At 50.7% G+C, this 19,041-nt stretch overlaps 1 protein-coding gene across 3 annotated transcripts in view; it reads right to left on the minus strand.

Moving 5' to 3' along the window:
* GBF1 (golgi brefeldin A resistant guanine nucleotide exchange factor 1) overlaps window positions 1-8,622 on the minus strand; it is a 152,875-nt gene extending 144,253 nt beyond the window's left edge. For all 3 annotated transcript variants that reach the window (XM_062213932.1, XM_062213931.1, XM_062213930.1), the window contains exon 1: window positions 8,365-8,622. The gene's annotated coding sequence lies outside the window, so the exon portion shown is untranslated. The remainder of the gene's footprint in view (window positions 1-8,364) is intronic.
* Window positions 8,623-19,041: the final 10,419 nt, after the last annotated feature.

Here is a 19,041-nt window from a genome sequence, read left to right on the forward strand (position 1 = left end):
CATTAGCAGGGAGCTGGATGGGAAGTGGAGTGACAGGGACACAAACCAATGCCCATACAGGATGCCAGCACTGCATACAACAACTTTCCCTGCTTTGCCACAATGCCCGCCCCTAAGTTCTGCTTTTTTTTTAAGGTGTTTTGGGGTACTGGTACCCCATATGTTATAAATATTATTTGTATATATAAAATACACCATGAAAAATTCCTCCTTTTTGAAGTCATAGTCTTTGCTACCAGCCTTTGTGAATGCTGTTCCCTTTCTATTTGGAAAGCTTACTCTTGTCCACCTGGTAAATAAACCTTTACTCAATCCATGTCAATGAAGTCAATCCAAGTCAATGAAGCAGTCAAAAGACACAGTAGTGGGACTAGCATTGTGGCATAATAGATTAAGTCTCTACTTGAAGTGCTGTACCCCATGTGGATGCCAGTTGAGGTTGGGCTGCACCACTTCTGATCGAGCTCTCTGCTAATGGCCTGGGAAGGCAGTGGAAGATGGCACGGGTGCTTGGGCACCTGCACCCAGGTGGGGAACCCAAAGAAAGCTCCTGGCTTTGGATTGACCCAGCTCCAGCCATTGCAGCCATTTGGAGAATGAACCGGCGGATGAAGGACCTCGCTCTCTGCCTCTCAAAAAAATAAATCTTTAAAAATAAATAAATAAAAGACACAATAGTTACAAGAACAGGCTTTAGAGTCAAGACAGACTTGAGCTCCAATCCACACTGTTAATAACTACATGATCTCAGCCATGTTACTTAGCCTCTCTGGGCCTCAGTTTACATTTCTCTATTAAAAATAATAATAATATCTCCTCATGAGTTTCTTGTGAGACCTAAATAAGGTCTCACCTAGTACAGTACCTGGGATATTAAAACCTAATACATGGGGCCAACACTGTGGCACAGCAGGTTAAAGCCCTGGCCTGAAGCGCCAACATCCCATATGGGTGCCGGTTCTGGTCCCGGCTGCTCCTCTTCCGATCCAGCTCTCTGCTATGGCCTGGGAAAGCAGTGAAAGATAGCCCAAGTCCTTGGGTCCCTGCACCCATGTGGGAGTCCTGGAAGAAGCTCCTGGCTACTGGCTTTGGATCGGTGCAGCTCTGGCCGTTGTGGCCATCTGGGGAGTGAACCAGCAGATGGAAGACCTATCTCTCTGTCTCTACCTCTCTCTGTAACTCTTTCAGATAAAATAGATATTAAAAAAAAAAAACAACCCTAATACATGTTAGCTATTTTTCTGATAATACTTGATCTGTGAAGTCTTCTCTAGCCAACTCATTCTCCAGACAGTATTAGTATCCCTTTCTAGTCACCCATAACACTTTGTACATGGTGCTATTTCAATACATCTTATCCTGATTTATAATTATATATCTCTACTACAAATCTATGAATATCTGATTTATTGGGATTTTGTTCCCAATGCCTGACACAAACAAAAATGATTTTAAAAACCTGAGTGAGTGTCTGGCTTGTAGCACAGTAAGTTAAGCTGCTATATACAGTGCCAGCATCCCACATGGGCACCAGTTCGAGTCCCAGCTGCCCTACTTCCGATCCAGCTCCCTGCTATGACCTGGAAAAGCAGTAAAGATGGCCTAAGTCCTTGGGCCCCTGCACCTGCATGGAAGACCTGGAAGAAGCTCCTGGTATCAGATTGGCCCAGCTCCGGCCATTGCGGCCATTTGGGGAGTGAACCAGTGGATGGAAGACCTCTCTCTCTCTTTCTGCCTCTGTCTCTCTGTAACTCAGCCTTTCAAATGAATAAATAAATATTTTCTTAAAAGATTTATTTTATTTTAAAAATTTATTTATTTTAAAAATATTTATTGGCCGGCGCCGTGGCTCAACAGACTAATCCTCCGCCTTGCAGCGCCAGCACACAGGGTTCCAATCCCGGTCAGGGCGCCGGATTCTATCCCGGTTGCCCCTCTTCCAGGCCAGCTCTCTGCTATGGCCCGGGAGTGCAGAGGAGGATGGCCCAAGTCCTTGGGCCCTGCACCCGCATGGGAGACCAGGAGAAGCACCTGGCTCCTGCCTTTGGATCAGCGCGATGCACCGGCCGCAGCAACCATTGGAGGGTGAATCAAAGGCAAAAAGGAAGACCTTTCTCTCTGTCTCTCTCTCTCACTGTCCACTCTGCCTGTCAAAAATTTAAATATATATTTATTTATTTATTTATTTATTCTAAAGACAGAGTAACAGGGAGAGGCGGAGGGGGAGGGGGAGAGGGAGAGGGAGAAGGAAAGGGGGAAGGGGGAAGGGAGGGGGGAGGGGGAGAGGGAGAGGGAGAGGGAGAGGGAACCATCTGCTGGTTCACTCCCTAAATGCCCACTACAGCCAGGGCAGAGCCAATACAAAGCCAGGAGCTAGGAACTCCATTCAGGTCTCCCACGTGGATGGCAGGGACTCAAGCGCTTGAGTCAACATCTGCTGCCTGACAGGAACATTAGCAGGAAACTGGACCATAGGCAGGACTCGATCCCAGACTCTCTGATGTGGGCATCCTAAGCAGCCGCTTAATCCATTGCACCACAACACCTGCCTCCATCTTGATGCGTCCTCAAATGTTACTTGCACACTCACATTTTTTCTGTGAAATAATATAATTCTTTGTGTAACTGTCAAGTCCTCATATATGTGTATGTTTTATTTTCTTTGCTTCTAAGTAGCTATTATTTAATTATAAATCAGGATAAAATGTACTGAAAGAGCTGCTATTAGTATACCATTCCATTCCACTTACTTCATTTTTTAAATTTTTGATCTTGCTTATTTTAAATCAATAAATGTAAACTTTAAGTACTATCCTTCCTCCTCCCAACACACACACACACACACACATTCTCTCTTCTTTTTTTTTCCCCCCCCACAGGCAGAGTGGACAGTCAGAGAGAAAGAGAGACAGAAAGAAAGGTCTTCCTTTTGCCGTTGGTTCACCCTCCAATGGCCGCCACAGCCGGTGTGCTGCAGCCGGCGCACCGCGCTGATCTGAAGGCAGGAGCCAGGTGCTTCTCCTGGTCTCCCATGCGGGTGCAGGGCCCAGCACTTGGGCCATCCTCCACTGCACTCCGGGCCACAGCAGAGAGCTGGTCTGGAAGAGGGGCCACTGGGACAGAATCCGGTGCACCAACCAGGACTAGAACGCGGTGTGCCGGCGCCACAGGCGGAGGATTAGCCTATTGAGCCATGGCGCCAGCCTCTCTCTTTCTTTAGGAGGGCTTAGGAAATTAAGAAAGAGAAACTGAGTTAAGTCCCTCCAAATCCTATGTAAGTTTTTCCTTCTACAAGTTGCCCTTAAGATTCTCCAACAGACTCTTTTTTTTTCCCCCCATAATGTCCTGGTGTAACACAGACCTATGAACCAAGAAAATTGTGATAGGCTTTCTGGAAGGGTAGATGGCACCAGGGAGCTGAATGACTCTCAATGGACCTTTCCAATGTTTATATACGCTCACTCCCTTGACTAGCCCAAAGAGGTGCTCAAGAGACTGAGCTTACAACACTTCCAGAGCCAGCCAAGGAATACACCATAGTTCTGTGCTAATAACTTTACTAGTAAACAATCTAGTGGACTCAAGAAATTTACTCAAAGGGTGGAGGTAAGAGAAAGTCAAACCAAAAAAAAAAGTTGATGCCCTGACAGAGCAAGACTGGAAAATCCTCCCAGACCTGCTAATCAGGTGACCAGTATAGCTAAGCTCTGCCATGCCATCTTCTCTGTCTTGAGACTCTGACTACCTAAAAAACTGTGTGTGCAGGCTGGTGCTGTAGCATGGTACGTTAAGCCTCCGCCTGCGGCACCAGCATCCCCTATGGGCACCAGTGCATGACCCAACTGCTCCTCTTCCAATCTAGTTCTCTGCTAATGGCCTGGGAAGGCAGTGGAAGATGGCCCAAGTGCTTGGGCTCCTGCACCTGCGTGGAAGACCTGGAATCTCCTGGCTCCTGGGTTCATCAGCCCAGCTCTGGCCCTTGCAGCTATTTTGGGAGTGAACCAGCAGATGGAAGACCTCTCTGTCTCTCCCTCTCTCTGTCTATAACTCTGCCTCTCAAATAAGTAAGTAAATCTAAAAAAATTTTTTTTAAATTTCATTAAAAAAACAGCAGCATGCAAGGGAAGAAGTACAGGTGAAAGGCAAGCCACTGAAGTATAAAGATGTTTCTTCTGCCTGTCTGGAGATGAAAAATGAAACAAAGTATCTTTCTCATATTTCAACCATTCAAGGTGCCCAATGTGTAAGAATGACAGCAAAGCAAAACAAAGAAAGTTAAGTCTGGGGCTGGCACGGTGACACAGCAGGTTAAAGCCCTAGCCTGAAGTGCCAGCATCCCACATGAGCGCTGGTTCTAGACCCAGCTCCTCCACTTTCGATCCAGCTCTCTGCTATGGCCTGGGAAATCAGCAGAAGACGGCCCAAGTCCTTGGACTCCTGCACCCGCGTGGGAGACCCGGAAGAAGCTCCTAGCTTCGGATTGGCACAGCTCTGGCCATTGCAGCCAATTGAAGAGTGAACCAATGGATGGAAGACACCCCCTCCCATCTCTCCTTCTCTCTGTGTAACTGTGACTTTCAAGTAAAATAAATAAATTTTAAAAAAAAAAAAAGCATGAAAGTAGAACTACCATATTTCTTAAAAAAAAAAAAAAAAGAAAGAAAAAGTCAAGTCTGATTACACATAGGAAGAATGGCAGTGATTATGTCTCCTAAGGCCTGCCCATCTTGTATATCAGGCATTATCATTCAGTGGCCATCAGGCAGACGCCAGTCCACAGACATACTTTTTTTTTGGTCTGCAAAAAGTTTGCCAAAAAATTTAACTAGTTGCCAATAATTAAAAAGCACATTGATCTGGATTTCAAGCTTCTGAAAAATAGGAAGTCTGTTCAGGCTGTGCCTACACTCTCAGTGATAACATCTATTGAACACACAGTAGCTGCCTCCTTAAAACAAGGGCACAGTCCTTCAGTGCACTATTTTAACCACACTCCCACCTGACTCACTCCACTCGTTTACATTACTTGTGGGATACTTAGGCATTTCAGCTTATAACCCCTGGCTTATAAAATGGCAACTCATTACTTTGCCATCATACAGCCATGATCATTTATGCTACTATTGCTTCTACAATCACTTTCACTGCTACTGGAACAAATTACTTCCATGATCACTTCTACTTGCCACTGGGGCTTGAAATCAGCACATCACTCTATTATCTTCTCATTCAATTAAACAACTAAAGTTGAACACACTAAAATAGAGAAAAAAGTAAGAATAAAAGATGAATAGCAGCCTACTAAATTTACCTAGCTCTTACAGGGGTAAAATGAACCTCCCCTTCTCTCTTCAATTCAACTCCACCATGAGCCCAACAGCAGAATCACTGTAATCAGTCACACTGAGCCACAGGGATCAAGTGTGATCAATCAATTAGAAGTGGTGTACAAAGGCTGGGATGATACTTCTGGTGAATACTCTACAAATATAGTTAGTCTGCTCAAAAGCAGGAACTGTTTTATTCCTCTCTACCCACAGCTGGCAGTTTAAGTACCCTATCAATGAAGTTATTATTTAAAAGTGGCAGTCATCCTAACTTTTGAAACATAGAGAAGTGAAACAGTAGTGGAGCTCTTGAGAACTGTGAGCTAAAACTGGGGTTGGTGCCCACCTACTGAAGAGATGTGTCTATAACTTGAGTTCCTATTGTGCCAAAAAACATCACTGTCAAAACTGAAGGAACTCTCTCTCTCTACAGCCACCATTAAAAAGAAGCTGGGGGCCAGCGCTGTGGCATAGCGGATAGGGCCGCCACTTGCAGTACCAGCATCCCATATGGGCGCCAGTTTGAGTCCCGGCTGCTCCACTTCCAGTCCAGCTCTCTGCTATGGCCTGGGAGGGCAGTGGAAGATGGTCCAAGTCCTTGGGCCCCTGCACCCACCCTGAAGGCCCAGAGGAGGTTCCTGGCTTCGGATCAGTGCAGCTCTGGCCATTGTGACCGTCTGAGGAGTGAGCCAGCAGATGGAAGACCTCTCTCTCTCTCTGTAGCTCTGCCTTTAGATAAATAAAACTTAAAAAAAAAAAAAAAATCTGGCAGGGTGGGTTGGTGAGGGCAGATAAAAGGTACCAAAACACAGTTAGATAGAATAGGTTCTAGTGTTCCACAGCACAGAGGGGTGACTACAGTTCACAATAACGTATTATCTCCTGTATAAGGAACTGGAAGAGACAAGCTGACGGGCTCTAAACATTAAAAAAAAAAAAAAAAAAAAAAAAGCCAAGGCAATGAAATGCTACTTGCCAGATGTGACCAGTTTACACTGTACACATGTATTGAGATTCACACAGTACCCCATAAAAATGCACAAGTATTAGAATAATTTTTACATTTTTTACATTAAATCTTTTTTAAAAATAAGCTCAAATACAAGTCTTGAAGAAAGGACAAATTTCTGATTTGTGGGTGGGAGGTTAAATTATTTCTGTCTGGAAAATCATTTCTATCTAGAATGAATGCTATCTAGAAAATGACTTTTTAACTAAACAACGAGGAAATCCGATGCTTCTTAAGTCACTTTCAGAAAAATGCTGGATTACTCACACCATCTACCCAGAGACCAGATCGCCTATTATGCAGAGCATATCAACTCAACAGGGCAGTGGCCCAGGTGACCAACGCAGACCCATCCAACCTGTGTACCTCCTGGGCTGTGTCATCTCATCTGTCACTTCCAGATATCTTTTTGGAAGTTCTGCAACTTAGATCAGCCAGTTAAAATCAGCGCTAAATAATTTCCTATACCACTCCATCCTACTTATTTTAATATTGAGAAATGTAAACTCTAAGTGTTATCCCTTCTTCACACACACACATACACACACACACAAAGTCACGAGAGCAAAGGGAATTAGGTAGGAGAAATCGAGCTCAGTCATTTTAAGATCCTAGGTAGATAAGTTTTCTATTTAACAGTATGAGGTTTCAATCTCCTTATTACTACCTCATCACACAAAAGTGAAAAAGCATTTCTGACTGCCAGGCCAGAAGTAGGCCGCAAGTCCTGAGCACATACTAAAACTATTCCTAGGTACAGATAACACTGAGTACCCACAACATGCTGAAAGGCATTAGGCAGATCCTGCTTTTAACCCCACTACACGCTCTACATAAGCAAATACTCATAAATGCTACTACTTTTAAGAAATGCATGAACTGAGTGATCCCAAAGCAGACCCTTTCTCTTGTATCTTCCACAGGGCCTAGAGAAGTGCCTTTCATACCTGAATTAAAGGGCACATAAATTTCTACACTGTCCACTTAAAAACACTATCCATACCATTCATCATTTCTAAAAGTACTCTACTCTTGGTGAACTTTCACAGCTTTACAACACAGAGTTTTCTCAAAGGTCATCACAGCACTATAAACTACACCGTTTGGGCTTTGATTCCATCACTCATTCTGCTGCCCTGACCCTACCACAATTAGCTAAACATCTCTCATGACTCTTTTTGCCCACTATCAACAATAGGCCGTGAGTATCAGACTTTGCCAGTACTCAAATCCCTCTCTGCCCTTGGTCAAATACGGCATAACAGAAAGGTTTCCTTGTGACTAAACCATCTCCTTCGGTCAAGTGAAGAGATCTCCAGCGGAAATGCCAACCCAAACATACACCAGAAGAGAATTCCTGTAGAAGATCGTTTAAAGGAAGAAACAGGCCCGGCAGATAATCCCAGGGTTTATCTACACAACAAGTCTGGCAGTTGAGCTGGCCTGTAGGAGGAAAACCTCTCATAGCCCAGTTCTACCTGCTGCTGACCTTAACCCTTCCACACGTCTTCTGAGTCTAGGTTGCACTGGCTCTCCACCCAGTATTAATGAAGCCATTCAGGTGTGTTGACAGGAAGTGAACAAGAGATGTTCACTACAGAAGTGGACACTCTACAGAATCTGGGGAGACGCATATCTAAGGTCTAAAATCTAACCCTTAAAATTAAGCACGATGCTCCTTAGATTACTTTCAGCTTTTGAGGGCTGGGCTCTTTAGAATACAGAGAGCTCCAGAATAGAGGAGCTGAAGGCTGGGGTAAGCAAGGGAAAACAGAAAGGATTCAGGCACTCGCAAGGGAGCAAAAAGTCTGAGCTGAAAGTGCCTCTCCTGCCGCAGGGGCCTGACCTTTGCCCCCTGCACGCCTCTCAGTTCCCTCCCACAACAACCCCTTTCTCGCTTTATTCCTGCCCGCTACGCCCTTATCCCACACTGGCTCGCTTAACTTAAAAGTCCTTCCCCCTTATTCCCTATCGCGATGTCAGGACGGCCTTCAAGCCACTGGAACTCCAGAAAGAGACTTCGCTGACCTGTCAGCGGATCCAAAATGGCGGGGCCTAGTCCCAGGACCGGCAGCCGCTGCTCATGTCCAGCCCCGGCCCCGGAGCCGTCTCCGAGTGGCTCTCCAGGCTCTGATGGCAGATGGGAAAAGGGAAGGAGCCCGTATTCTGCAAGCTGAGGCCGAAGTCAGGGTGGGACCACACAGTCGGCCGTAACGAGTTGGCCAGGACGGGCGGTGGAGCCGGCTGCCTTCCCTGTCAGCTCACTGACGTGGTAACTAGCCTCAGTCTAGCCCGCTGCCTGGTAACTGCGCCAGCCCTGCCACGCACAGCCAATCATATCTTGGCACCGCGGAAAGTGGCATTCCAGTTATCCAATAGAAGAAAGGAAATCGGCTTCGGGGGGCGGGTAGTGCCTAAAGAGGCGAGATTACACGGGAAAGAAGCGGGTAGGCAGGGAACAACCAACAGATACGCGATCTCTCTGAGTGACAGTTTAAAAGCCAATCAAAAATGGGAAATTATGCCGGCGGTTGGAGAGGTGGAGTTAGGTAGAGTTCGGTTGCAGTGTGTGGTTTGGCAGCGGCTGCTGTGCATTATGGGGAGGAAAGCTACGATTTGCTGGGAAGGGGGCGGGTCCGTTTTGAGAGGTTGAGCGGGCGCCCCTGCACCCCTAGGCACATCCCGTCAAAGTCACCAGGGCCAATACCATGCCTCCTAAGGGATCACGTCCTTTCAGAGCCGCTCTGGACTCCTCCCCTCCTTAAAACCAGTGCGGCGGTCCAAGCCCTCCCCCGCCCTTCCGTCCGCATGCCGAGTTTCGGTTTCTCACAGGTGTGTCTGTCCCATCCTAACTCTGTTTCAGTTATCTCCTGCCCAATTCCTACCATCTGGAAATAGAGAAGATGAGAGGTGGCAGAAATATGGAATGTCAAACTCAAGTCCTTCATTTTCCAGAGCAAGAAGCTGTGAGTCCGAGAGTGGACAGCTGGCCGGACGTTCGCATAGCTAGCTAGCTTCACAATAGCGGAGCTGAGAGACAACCGCAGGTGTCCTTACCCCCAATCCATCTCTTGTTCACTTCCCTTTGCTGCCTCTTATGTTTTAGTCTATCAGTCTGTGATTCCCAACTCTGCCCCTCATACCACACCCTGGACACACCTTATCTACTGGGGGAAAAGTGTGCAAGTTAGTCCAAGTTACCATGGTCAGGAAATTGAAGCCTTTCCTGCTTGCCTTAGACATTTTACAGTCCTTGAAGGCTGCGTGCTCACCTGTTCTCATTCTCCTGCTGGGCTCCCCCGCCCCTTCATCCCAGCTAACTTGTTTCCTTGCAAGAGATAAAGAGGTGTTGTGGCACAGCAGGGTAAGCCTTCCATATCTGAATGACTGATTCAAGTCTCAGGTACTTCATGCTTCCTATCCAGCTTCCTGCTAATGCAGCAGGGAGACAGCAGATGACTGCCAAGTACTTGGATCCCTGCCACCCACGTGGGAGACCGGATGGAGTTCCTGGCTCCTAATTTCAGTCTGGCTTGGCCCCAGCTGTTACAGGCATTTGGAGAGTTAACCAGCAGGTGGAAATCCTCTCTCTCTCTCTCTCTCTCTCTCTCTCTCTCTCTTTGCCTTTCAAATAAATAAATCTTATTTTAAAAAAAAAAAAGATTTAAAGAGCTTGCTAAGGTACTTAAAATTACCTGGAAATGAGAGTGTATGGGAAGAAGACAGGAGGACGGATGTTCCCCTTGTAGACTGAATGATGGAATTTCCAGTCTGCTGGAAGTGCACCCAGGCATCCCTGAAGACCCAGATAAATCTGGGGTAGGCAATGAAAAAAAAACACTAACTCCCTCCACACTGCCTCCTATTTATGGATGACTGAAGTCCAGGGAAGCCCCATACCTAAGCCCACAGGAATGTGGTCTCAAACCAGACATCCAAAGACCATCCCTGTGCTATAATCCTCTAATTTGAAGAACACTTCAATTGCTCCCTGCACCTGCACACTTGGTTCCTGGCCTCTTGGTGCAGCTAAGGATCTTGCCTCTTTCACCCAAATGAAATCAGGGGAAAGAAGATCCACGCCCTTGGCTTCTCTTTCCATGGCACCTCTAAGCCATTTTCCTCTTCACTTGAAAATGGGAATCAGTCTCCTGGTCTGGTCTCACATTGAGAGGTCCTGGAGAACCTGAAGAGCCAAATGGAAAATTCTCTTAAGATGGCTAAAACTGCCTCCCCCTCATCTCCACTTTCAAGAACCTCCAGAAATTCATCATCCCACAAGTATGTGATTGTCAGAGCTGGCGCTGTGGTGTAGTAGGCAAAGCATCTAGCTGCAGCGCCAGCATCCTGTATGGCCACCGGTTCAAATCCCGGATGCTCCACTTCTGATCCAGCTCCCTACTAATGTACCTGGGAAAGCAATAGAAGATGGCCCAAGTACACGGGCTCTCACGCGCACATGAGAGACCCAGAAGAAGCTCCTGGATCCTGGCTTCAGATCAGCCCAGCTGTGGCCCTTGAAGCCATTTGGGGAGTGAACCAGCAGATGGAAGACCTCTCTCTCTGTCTCTCCCTTTCTCTATCTGTAACTCTGCTTCTCAGATAAATAAGTTTTTTTTTTTTTAAGTATATGATTGGGGCTGGTGTCGTGGCTCACTTGGTTAATCCTCCGCCTGTGGCGCCGGCATCCCATATGGGTGCTGGGTTCTAGTCCCGGTTGCTCCTCTTCCAGTCCAGCTCTCTGCTGTGGCCCAGGAAGGCAGTGGAGGATGGCCCCAAGTGCTTGGGTCCCTGCACCCACACAGGAGACCAGGAGGAAGCACCTGGCTCCTGGCTTTGGATGAGCGCAGCTCTGGCCATGGCGGAGGACCTTTCTCTCTCTCTCACTGTCTAACTCTATCTGTCAAATAAAAAAAAAAAAGTATACGAGTGTGCAGTAGAGGTGGGGAAGGGAGATGACAATTCCCTAGGCCCTCCTAAGCACTGACTAGCATCTTCATAGGTAGAAATCTTCCTCTGAGACTTCAACATGACAAACATTGCATTTCTACATCACCCTGGTGATAGAAAGATGAATAAGACATGGTCTTGCATCTCCTAAATCCTAGTCTCATAATGGACAACCAAGCTGATCCCTTTGACGTGGCGGGTGGGGTAATTGAAGGAGTGCAGAAGGAGGATCATAGGAGCAAGAGGTTAGACCTCTCACTAACCTAGGGCTTCAGGAAAAGATAATAAGGCCTGAGTAGAGCCTAGGAGGAAGGATGGGACATAGCAAGATAAAGATTGATTGAGGGACTGGCGTAAAGCTGCTGCCTGAAGTGCGGGCATCCCATATGGGTGCCAGTTGAAGTCCTGGCTGCTCCACTACTTTTTTTTTTTTTTTTTTTTTTTTTTTTTTTTGACAGGCAGAATGCATAGTGAGAGAGAGACAGAGAGAAAGGTCTTCCTCTGCCATTGGTTCACCCTCCAATGGCCGCCGCGGCCGGCGTGCTGCGGCCAGCGCACGGCGCTGATTCGAAGGCAGGAGCCAGGTGCTTCTCCTGGTCTCCCATGGGGTGCAGGGCCCAAGCACTTGGGCCATTCTCCACTGCACTCCCTGGCCACAGCAGAGAGCTGGCCTGGAAGAAGGGCAACCGGGACAGAATCCAGCGCCCCGACTGGGACTAGAACCTGGTGTGCCAGCGCCGCTAGGCGGAGGATTAGCCTATTGAGCTGCGGCACCGGCCGCAGCTCCACTTCTGATACAGCTCTCTGCTATGGCCAGGAAAATCAGTGAAGATGGCCCAAGTCCTTGGGCCCCTGCACCTGTGTGGGAAATCTGGAAGAAGCTCCCGGCTCCTGGCTTCAGATTGGCCCAGCTTCAATTATTGCAGCCATTTGGGGAGTGAACCAGAGGATGGAAGACCTCCCTCTCTTTCTCCATATGTATGGAAGACCTCCCTCTCTCTCTCCATATATATATATATATATATATATATATATATATATATATATATACACACACCTCTCTGTAATTCTGCTTTTCAAATAGATAAATAAATTTTTTAAAAAAAGATTTATTGATGTCACACAAAAGGCCAGAGGTATGCAGGAAATCACCAGGGGATTTAGAATAAGACAAGGTCAGGTCCTGAAGGTTTACTATGCTAGGCTAGGGAACCTGACCTTTATCTTGAGAGCAATCAGGAGCCCCTGAAGGATTTTAAGCAGGGTCTGTGAGTGGTTATATTTGCTTTCAAGGCATATTATGGGACTGGGTTTGAGGTTTTCAAGGGCACCTAACTCTACGTGTACCGTGGATGTGTGTCCTGATCCTTTTGAGCAGTGAGGTCACACCTTGTTATCAAGAAAACAGCCCTGTTGAAGCTTCGAGAGCACAACCCAGGCCAGTGGGGAATGCAGACTGAGGAGCTGACATAATATGCTTCTGAAGAGCCCTAGCCTGAGCCCAGAGGGGCAGCAGGGCTTGGGAGACGGAACGAGGGTTACTTGTCCAAGGTCACTGGATAGTGGTGCGATTTAGTGGCAGAATTGGAATTCCACTTCAGCTCGTCTCATTCACAAAGCTACCTTTGGAGAAGAGCAGGGAAAGAAGGGGAGGAAGAGGGAATAGCAAAGTAAAGAGAGAGATGTTAGGAAAAGAAGAGCTGAAAGAGAAATCAGTCTTTTAAGTGGCAGAGGAGGGAGGAGAGGGGCAAACAGCAAGAGCAAAGCGGCGGGGGGGTGGGGGGGAGCGAGAACGTGGGAGGACTGGAACGGAGACAAAAGGGAGAAAAGACAGACAGCGACAAGTGTAGAAAATCGGCGAAACTTGAGCGGCAGCGAAGTCTGAGCGCTGAGCCCCGGCGGCCCTGTGCGCCTTCCCACCTGGCGCCCCGGCAGCCCTCTCCCCCAGCGCCGCTCCGCGTCGCTCAGGGCGGCGGCTCGGCCCCACTTCGCCGCCAGCCAGCCCAGCTCCCCAGGGCTACCCAGACCTCTCTACCCCCGGCCCTCCCGGCTCCGCACAAGCGTCCGGGCTGGAACGCGGTCCCGGCCACGTGGGGAGGGGAGTGGCCCAGTTGCGCAGGAGCGCTTCCGATTGGCGGGGAGGCGGGCTTCCTGGCGGCCCGCCGGCAGGACCCCTCCCCCGAAGGCGGGGCCTGAGGATTCACAGCTGGAAAGGGCGGAGCCCGGGCAGCGCAGCTGGAAAGGGGCGGGGCCTGAGGCGCGCGGCTAGCCGCGGCGGGCTGGGGGCGCCCTGGGCTGCCATAAAGTGAATGGGCGCCGGCGGGGGGTGGCAGTCCGCGGCGAGGCGCACTCACTCCCTCTGCGAATCTGGGAACGCCGGAGCCCAGCTGCGGCCCGGGAGCAGGGGGGCGGCCCCCACCCCGGCCGGGTGTCCGGCCCCTGGCCCCTGCCTGCCCTCCAGACCGCCGCCGCCGCCGCTGACGCCGCTGCTGTCGGGAGTCTGCCTGCTGCGGGACGCACTGTGAGTGCTTGGCCACGCGGGGGGCAGGGGCTCACCGGGCCGAGGGGCCACGGCCCGACCTTGGGACCCCCAGCATGGAGCCCACGGAGGCTGAACTCCGGGACCTGGAGAACAGGTCGACACTAGGAGGGCGAACCGCAGACCTGGGGCTAGGACTTGGGAAAAGGGAAACTCAGGGTGACGACCCCGGGGGACAGGGAAAGGGGAAGACTTCGGGGGATCCGGAACGAAGCTGGAACAGGGGCTCTGCGAGGCAAAGAGTAGAGAGTCTGGAAACCATTACCAGCGAGCACCCTGGAATTCGGGGGCACGGGGCAGGCGGCCGGGAGCGAAAGGGGCTGTAGAGGCCCTAGTTGCCGGGAGCCGGCTTCGGCCGCCCAGAACGGGGCCCGCTGGCGGCGCCCGACGCCCCTCGGCCCAGGTTCAAGCAGACTCCAGGCGCTGGGAGCAGGGGTGCGCCCGGTCGCACACGCACCTCTTCCCAGCTGCTCCAGAGTTGGAACAGGAGCCGTGTTTTGAGAGCCCGGCCACGGGTCAGATGGCCGCTGTGCGGGCAGCAGGGCCAAGGCTGGGCAGCCCAAGTGACCAGGCAGAGGGTTTAGCTTGGGGTGTCAGGATCCAGATGAGTCCCAACCCGGGGCCGCCTGGAATCGGAAGGAATGTCCGCGGCGCATGGGGATAGCAGCGGACAGAGTGTCCGGGGTGGCAAAGTGGGTCTCTCCGGAGCAAGCGCCGGGTGCGGCAGCGGCGGACAGAATGTCCCTGGCCGGGTGGCCAACCCCCGGCAGCGCCTGCCCAGCTGCTTCTTGTGTGCGATGTGTCTCTGCGTCTGCGATGGGTCACCTCAAATCCCAGCTCACACTTTGCAAACTTGTTTCTGTGCCTTTGGTTGGTGGCGGTGCTGGGAGCAGGGAGTGAGAGTAAAGGCTACAAGCCCGGCCTTGGGGTCGGGTGGCGCTGGGAGACAAACCCCATCTGACCCCAAAGCGAGCATCACTCTCCAGAATTGAGGAGAGAAGGCCAATGATGGGACTGCTAGAGGGAATTCAGACCAGGAAAGGAAGCATTCAAACACAAAGGGCGGTGGGAGACAGGGAGGAACCAGCACAAGCCCAGGACAGCCCCGGTTCCCTCACAAACTTAGAGGCAACCCCTAATTCCAGTTCAGCTGACCAGACACCCCCAGACTCCTAGCCATCCCTGCAGGGGGCAGGAGCCCAGGCCAGAAGAGAAAAGTGCAGCCCTTTAGCAAAGCAAACCCTGTTTGCCTCAGGCATCCTCAGTTCCAGCAGTCCCAACACTCCCCCACCCCAATGTGGCAGGGAGCTGGAGAGTAGGGAAGGAGAACATGGAATCCCGACTTTGGGGTCCAACCTGGGGCCCTGATGGCCCTGTAAGTCTGATTGGGAAGGATGTTTCAGTGCTACCCAAGCATCTGTTTGCTTTCTCTGTGGCTGGAGGAGGGTCCTGACACCTCTGGGTCCACACAAGGATCACTCCCCCTGACGCCAACTCTCTAACCAGAGTCCAGTTAAACTGAAGAGCACGGAGTAGCAAGGCTGCCGAGCCGATGGAAGTGAGCAGGACAGCCCAGCTGGGGACTGAGTGTTCCTGAGGACAAGTGCGAGGTGCTGTGTTCAGCAGTGTACAGTCTAAATGGTGGGTCTTCACCTTGCTCACTGTCCACCCGTGAATGACCTACACGCTCACTCCCCGCACTCCCGCCTCCAGTCTTCAATTCTAACGTTTGCTTGGACACCAGCTACTTGTTTCTCCACCTTTGTTCGTCCCTTGCCTTCTTCTGATAAGTGTAGAGACCCACCTCAGTTAACTCCACCACATTCTGAGACACTTTCCAGGGGCTTGTGCTCCCATTGCCTTTGAAAAAATCAGTGAAATTGTGGCTGAAATGAAGGGGTCTGGGTCAGGGAAAGATTAGGAAAGGTATTAGAATTTCTGGAATGCCTTGGCCAAAGTTCTGCTTTTGCCAGTAGAAGATGCCATCTTCATGAAGATGATTCACAAACAAAGGACAGACCCTCTTCCCACCTTTGCAAAAAATAATGTATCTTAGTATGCGCCTGGTCACTGGCTCTTTGGAGAATATTAGGGGCCCAAAGGAGGAAGCAGGGGTTGCTGGAGAGAGAAAATTTCAAAGTTTCGGCCTCTGGAAGATGAGACAGGGTGGAAATCCACCAGATAATGAAATGTCTAGAAAAGCAGAAGACTTGCTTGCTCCTCAAATCCTGAAGCCGGAGATAAGGGGGCCTCTTCGAATGGGAGTGACGCCAGCTCTGAACGAACAGGAAAACATTCTGTGGCACACAGTGGGCAGCAAACTTGCAGAGCTCGTGTCCAGAGGGGGGGTTGAGGGAGGAAAGAGATGGAATCTTTCAGGGCTCCGGAGAACCTGTGTTTGTCAGAGTCACTGTTGGGGGCTGGGGGGAGGCCGGGAGAGTACAGCCCTGGTTTCAAATCTCTCTTCCATTTGTGGAGCCCTGCCATGCAGGGTAGTTGTGAGAATTAAATGAAACCATGTATGTGAAAGTCCTTTGCAAAAGAGAAGCGCCTGAGAAATAAGAAACATTATTACTGGTGTTACGGCCTTCCTGAAGGTGCCTGTAACCACAGAATCTTTATTTGGAAGGGCCAGGTCTTGAACCTAAAAGCAGCCTGATCACATTCCTGATCCAGCCAAGGGAAGGATCTTAAGGACAGATGGACGCCCTATCTCAGGCTCCAGATGTCAGTCACCACTCCTGCCCCTAAGAGGAATTCTGGGGATCCCCCATAGCAAATCCTTAGCCTGTCTACCAGACCAAAGATCTTGCTGTGACCTCTGCCGGCCTCCTGCTCAGAGACGTGAATGCGGGCGCCGCACTCAGGTCCAGGAAGAGAGGGCAGGGCCACAGGCTGGCACGGAAGTATGCAGAGAGAAGGCTGGGGCCCGTGCTGTCCTCTGAGCTCCGCTGGCTCTAAGGGATGCCTCCTAGAGTGTGGGGGAGGGAGACGGCAGCAAATCTGCAGGGTCCTGACCTTTGGGTACCTAGAGTGTCCAAGGTCACCAACAGGGACCCAAACAAGAGAAAAGAAAAGGGAGGCAGTACTGGAGAAGGGGGTGGAGGAAGAGAGCTATAGAAAGATGGAAAGAAATGACTTTCACAACTCCCCCCACCTCTTCCTATTCCTTCTTCTACCCCCGGCTCTCCTTTCCTATCCCCCCCACCACATCCATTCTGCTCACCATCGCCAAATAAAGATGGCAAAGGCGTTGCACTGTATGTCACTCTGCTACCTGCAAGCCTCCAGTGACTCCCACAGGTGGAACAAGGCATTAGGAGCGGGGTGGGAGGAGGGCAGAGTGGGAGTGGGAGGGGCAGAACCCTAGGCTGAAGTGGTCCATGTTCCTGGTGTGGTGATGTCATTTGAAGACTGGATGGGGCGTGGGGGTGTGCTTTACTTTTAAGTTAAAATAAGTGTGGCTAAAGTATGGACTAGTATACATAATCTGCTTGGATTTTGTCCAGCTCGAAACAAAGAAATTCCATAGATGTTCTCTTTTGCTGGTCTGAGGGGTTTCTGGATGGCAAAGCTGGAGACATGCTGGTCTAGAGTGTGCCGAATCTGAACCACCATCTCCTGTCCCTCCTCGGAGGCCTCTTCCTTCTGACCCTTTCCCCTCTGCTGCTCTCCATTGCCCACACTGAGTCTCTGGCCATGCAAGGCTCCCACACTGCCTCTGAACCTGCCAGCTCATTCTCCACCCTGCGGTGTTATTCGGAAAGCTCTGGCTCTTCTCTGCCACCTGAACTCCGGGGGCAGCTATGTGCCTCCCTTCTCTGGGCTGTCAACACTTTGCCGTCACCGGACATGGCCTTCCAATCTCCCTGGATCTGAGAACCAGACCTATACAGTCCCTTTCCATCTTGTGCTGTTTGCCTCCCCAGACCATAGGCTCTAAGAAGTTAGGGTCTGTGCTTTCCCATGTTGGGGGATCCTTTTGAGCACCTACTACTTGCTGAAGATAACAAACAAGGGAGTGAGGGCAGAGTGTGGCACCATTTCCCTGATTGTGACCTGAGTGCATCAAGTCATTGCTGCCACCACCTGAGTCCTGGCTTTTGTCTTAGGGCGGAGAGGACTTCCGTCCTCACGGACTTCCCTTCAAAGTTCAGCAGATCCAAGTCTGGTTGCTCGGCCTCCCTACGGAACAGAGGCCACGTCCACTTAGGGGCGTCCCTTCAGTCTCTAGTTGATAGGAAGAATCCATGTGACCTGGTTTCCACCTAGTCCCCACCTTGCTGCTTGCTAGGCCAAGTCACACATCGCAGCTCCAGCCCCCCAGCCTTCTCCCCCATTCAGCCCTGGTCACAGAAAGGTTCTGTCCCATTGATGTTCCAGGCTGTGCCTCCTGCCCTAGGCACTAGCACTGCAACCTACAGAGGTGCTCACCCTTTAGCCACCACCCCCCGGATTCAGGACCTAAGTGGATCCCCACAGCTGTCACCTTCTTGCCATGAGCTGTGTCCCTTGGAAACCACGGCTTCCCAACAGAGGCCTGTCTGGCCCTGGAAGCTGTTCTCCACCTTTACACATCCTGGATATTTTGTTCTTCCGCAGTGCAGTCTGAGGCAGGCTTGCTGTCATTCCAGTCTGTACGTCAGAATCACAGCATGCTCGCAGGCCCTCCAGTCTCCCTTGGCCTGAGACTGCCACCCCAACACCAGTGGGACCTGGGCCAGGTCTCCCCAACAGGGTGTGTCAGAAAGCCTGGGGACAACCAGACAGCCCCTCTCAGACCTGAACTTGCCCTCCCGCCTAACACCAGGATCACTCTTGACTCTCCTTGGCCTGGGATCGCCTACTAGCATCGACCAATCCTGTGACTTCGGGACCTACTGCTTGTCCCTCCTTAGCCCCCGAGGGAGGCGAAGTCCCTGGCCTCAGTCCCAACTCCCCAGCTTCCTGACCTCCAGCAGTTTGGGGGAGCTTAATCCCCAGCCAGCCTGTCTCCAGCTCAGACTACAGCCTGGCGCCCCCAGCTCCGCCTGAGCAGCCCACCCGGACGGGACAGGGCTGGAGGCCTACGCCCCCACCCTTCTCTCACTGCCTGCTGGCCCTGCACTTTCTTTCCTCTTTTCTTCAGTCTCAGCCCCGGCCCCTTCCTCTGCTGGTACCAACCCAGCCAAGAGCCTCAGGTCATCATCCTTTCTTTGCCAGTCCCTGGTCCCCAG

Source organism: Lepus europaeus, chromosome 17, assembly GCF_033115175.1.
Source record: "Lepus europaeus isolate LE1 chromosome 17, mLepTim1.pri, whole genome shotgun sequence".
Taxonomy (NCBI): Eukaryota; Metazoa; Chordata; class Mammalia; order Lagomorpha; family Leporidae; genus Lepus; species Lepus europaeus.